The 4,215-nt window shown below is 44.1% G+C and overlaps 1 long non-coding RNA gene across 1 annotated transcript; it reads left to right on the top strand.

Moving 5' to 3' along the window:
* Positions 1-1,872: 1,872 nt before the first annotated feature.
* LOC128793565 (uncharacterized) lies at positions 1,873-3,597 on the top strand. Its single transcript, XR_008432834.1, has 3 exons — positions 1,873-2,335; positions 2,849-2,994; positions 3,449-3,597. It is a non-coding gene; the product is annotated as an uncharacterized LOC128793565 (long non-coding RNA).
* Positions 3,598-4,215: the final 618 nt, after the last annotated feature.

Genomic DNA, 4,215 nt, shown 5'->3' with positions numbered 1-4,215 from the left:
GAAGGTCACACATCATTTTGAAGATGAAGAGAAAATAATACTGAGATTCCCTGCTAGACAAAAAAATTGGTCTCAACTAAATTAAAGAGCATTTTTGTGTGCTATTGGCAGCTGTAATACCACAGGGTCAGGCATCTTGTGCATGAAAACAACCCCTTTTCACTGGACTTTGTAGATGGTAACACCTGTCAGGCGATTCTATTTTCCTGAGAATTGAAACATGGTAATTACCAAGGTATTTTTAAATTTTATTTTTAAATGATGCTGTTGGGATTTTCTGAAGGCATTTATCCATTTAAGGTGGGGGGTTCATAATTGCAGTTAGATGTGCAGCAGTGGGAATTCTGCACAGGTCTCTCACTGTTGGGCTGTTGCACTTCATCTCTTGAAATGAAAATGCTTTGAAGACACTCACTAAATATTTTCCTGGAAACATAGCAGCAGTAAAAACAGACAAAATGAAGTTTGCCATTTGGCCAAAGAGTTCCAGAATGCACTATTGGTACCTCCTGTTACATTTCTGTTCCCTTGCTGAGGATGGAAGGTATCTGTGCCACCTATAAGTGATGCCTCTGAAGATCTTGTAAATTTGGAGCCCTTTAAATTAGAGACAATCCTCCCGTCTGCTTGAACCAGTAATGAATGGAGGTAGAAGTTGATATTGATTTTATTTATTTATTTTATTTGAGGGGCTTTTTTGGTAGAGCACAAAAAGAAATAGCTCTACAGTGATAGTGATACAATGTTGGTGTGAAATTCTAAAGTCTGTTTCTGAAAAATGCTGTAAAACTGCTTAATGCTAAAGTTCCATCTGCACTGATGAAAAAACATAATATTTGTATTAGCTGTCATTAAAAGTACTATTGCATAGAAGACTTCTGAAAGTATTATTCACCTAGAATTTTTATAACAATTTGCCTTCCTAATCTATTTACCAGTTGCCAATCCTTCAGAATTTTTCACCTCTTTTGCCCCTGATGGACCCTAATTCTTAGCTGAATGTGCATGAATCCCTACCGATCAGAACTGTCTGCTTTTCCAGTTGTTTCCAAAACCTAATTGTGAAACTGGGGCTGCATTTTGTTCAGAGAGAATTTGGTTGCTGACTCTGGTTCTCAATTGCCTTGCACAGTGCTCTGTGCACCTGAGGGATGCGGGTTTAAAGTGGGTAGGGTAGAGACCAAACATTTCTAAAACATAATATTGTGTGTTCTTTTAATATAAGAGCCGATGGGAGGAGCCTCTTTCACACCCATGGATACAGATATTTCTATGGAAAGTTTTTTTGCTGGAGTGAGATATTTTGGCAAATTTAGAGGAACAAAACTAATGTGGGGACCTGCTGGAGCAGCTCTGCAGGGAAGGTCCTGGGGGTGCTGGGGGACACGGAGCTGTCCCTGAGCCAGCAGAGTGTCTTGGGGGTGCTGGGGGACACGGAGCTGTCCCTGAGCCAGCAGAGTGTCTTGGGGGTGCTGGGGGACACGGAGCTGTCCCTGAGCCAGCAGAGTGTCCTGGGGGTGCTGGGGGACATGGAGCTGTCCCTGAGCCAGCAGAGTGTCCTGGGGGTGCTGGGGGACACGGAGCTGTCCCTGAGCCAGCAGAGTGTCCTGGGGGTGCTGGGGGACACGGAGCTGTCCCTGAGCCAGCAGAGTGTCCTGGGGGTGCTGGGGGACACGGAGCTGTCCCTGAGCCAGCAGAGTGTCCTGGGGCCAAGGAGGCCAAGGGTGCCCTGGGAACATGGGAAGAGCCTTGGCAGCAGGTCAGGTGTGATCCTGCCCCTGTGCCCAGCCCTGGAGGCATCTCTGGAGCGCTGTGTCCAGCTCTGGATCCTCGGCACAGCAGGGACAGGAGCTCCTGGAGCATCCGGGTGCCCAGGAAAGGCTGAGGGAGCTGGGGCTGCTCAGCCTGGAGAGGAGCCCCAGCTGAGAGGGGCCCTCAGGCCTGGCTGTCCCTGTGTGCAGGGAGGGCAGAGCAGGCCCAGGCTCTGCTGCAGGCCCAGCGATGGCCCCAGAGCCACGGGCAGGGCCTGAGCCCAGGAGCTGCCCCTGCCCAGGAGGCAGAACTGCTGCCCTGGGCAGTGCCCAGCCCTGAGCAGATGGTGCAGAGAGGCTGTGGAGTCTCCTCCCTGGGGATATTGCAGAGCCCCACGGACACACTGCTGTGCCCTGTGCTCTGGGATGGCCCTGCTGGAGCAGGGAGGTGGCACCAGAGCAGCTCCTCTGGGCCCCTCCAGCCTCACCCATCCTGGGGTTCTGCTGTGGGGTCAGAAGCAGGACAGGAGCTCAATGACAGTGAAAACTCTCACCACCAACAAAACAAATTAAGATTCCAGAAGGTATCTAAACTATGTCCCAATTCTCTTGATCAAATTTCTCTCTGTAGGCTTGGATGACTAAACAGTATGCACAGAATTACATTAGGAACAAAGTTGAAGAATGCAAGTGTTTCTGGGTAATTCTGCTGAATCGTAATGAAATCATAAAATTTCTGTTGATAAAATCTATGACTCTTTAGCCTTCATAAGTCATTAAATCCTAGAAATTAGTTAGATGTTTAGCAAAATTATGTTTAAACTCAAAAGCAGTTGGGATTTTTTTGCCTTACTTTCCCTGCAAACTTAAGAAGAATATTTAAGAGGTCTGCTTGTGATAGTGATGAATTTGTCCTGAAAACATGGAAAATGTCTATTTCAGGAGTTATTTTCTTCATACAAGTGACAGTTTTTAATGTGCTCCTTTTTTGTTTCCCTTGAAGCACATTGTACCTCATATTTGTCCAGCTTAAAAAGGCAGCTCAGCACTATATATATATAAATATACATATATATTTTTTTTTTCCCCTTTTGAAGCTGCCTAAAAAGAAAGCCTGAAGCAGTAATCAAATGAAAAGAGGCATGAATTTTAATCTGCTACCAAAGTACACCTTCAAACTTCAAGTGATAATTTATTTTTACTCAGAGGTCCAGCCAAGCATATCAAATGATACAAGGAAATGGTAAGATAAAGCTTCTGGAAGCTCTTCTCTGGAAATGTGGGGTTGTTTCTTTCTGTGGGAAATGTGGGAGTTATTTCTGGACCAGTAATATAGCAAGTAATATGGCTTACAAATAATGGTGATGAGAGTGGCAAAAACAAAGATCTTTTTATGGAAATTTTATTTAATTTATGGTACTACAATGTCTCAGACAGTCTAAACACTGGGATATATATCAGGCTGTCAGTGTGTATCCAAAGCCTTAATAAAGTCATGTCCTTAGCAAAGCAGGAAGACCTCTTGAGTACGTAGCAACGTTTCCTTAGTTCAAATTTAGGTTTAGGAGTACAAGCTAAAAATCAGTATTCAAAGATGTTTGAAAATGAATGTAACAGTTACTTTTTTTTTTTTTTTTTTTTTTTTTTTTTTTTTTACTATTTTTTTTGCCTTTCATATATGTGGAATATTCAAATAGGACATAGAGCTAGCTCAAAATGAGATGTGTATAAAATAATGTGAAGTGTGGATTTCTCAGCGTTCCGATGGTCAGGATGACCCCGAGATCGTAAAGAGTCTTTTCTCCCAGCCCACACAGCAAAAGAAGGAGCCTGGAATGTGTCCAATTGTGTTTTCAAGGTTGTTTATTTCTTCTTATCTATAACATTCTTTCTCTGACCTGCCGAGCTCGGCCTAGCAAGTCCACCACAGCATTCTGCTCCCAGCCTCGGGTGGCTCCCACCTTATATACTCAAAACTACATTTGTATGTTTACAATTTATTACCAATTCCTATCACCTATGTTAGATGGCGAATCTCTGCCTTAAACCAACAGAAAAGTGTCACCATCACACCAAGACATGGAGGGCAAAAAGAAGGAAAAGAAAGCTAGGACACGCCCAAATTCCTCCATCTTGTCCCCTTGAACCCCATTCTAAAAATCCCAAATTTCTACTTTTCCACCCTGCGTTAATTCAAATATCACACTACTAAAAGCCTTGTGGCTTGTAATTCCTCATACAAAGTTGGCAGCTTTTTCCACAGGCTAAAATCGAAACCACAGGTGTTTTTGACTTTGTGCCAAGGTCTCCCTGCCAGGGCCTTGAGACAGCCAGGGCAGCCAGAGGGATGTCCTGGACTCTGACAGTGAAGAGTTTGAAAACTCAATAAAAAAGGTGTGTTTAGTCTTTCTAACACCAGGCTGAAGCATTTTCAGACGATGCTTGGCCAAAGACCCTTCCCGAC

This window comes from Vidua chalybeata, chromosome 11, assembly GCF_026979565.1.
Source record: "Vidua chalybeata isolate OUT-0048 chromosome 11, bVidCha1 merged haplotype, whole genome shotgun sequence".
In the NCBI taxonomy this organism is placed as follows: domain Eukaryota; kingdom Metazoa; phylum Chordata; class Aves; order Passeriformes; family Viduidae; genus Vidua; species Vidua chalybeata.
The sequence above is the reverse complement of the archived record's forward strand: the minus strand, read 5'-3'. Positions and strand labels throughout refer to the sequence as shown.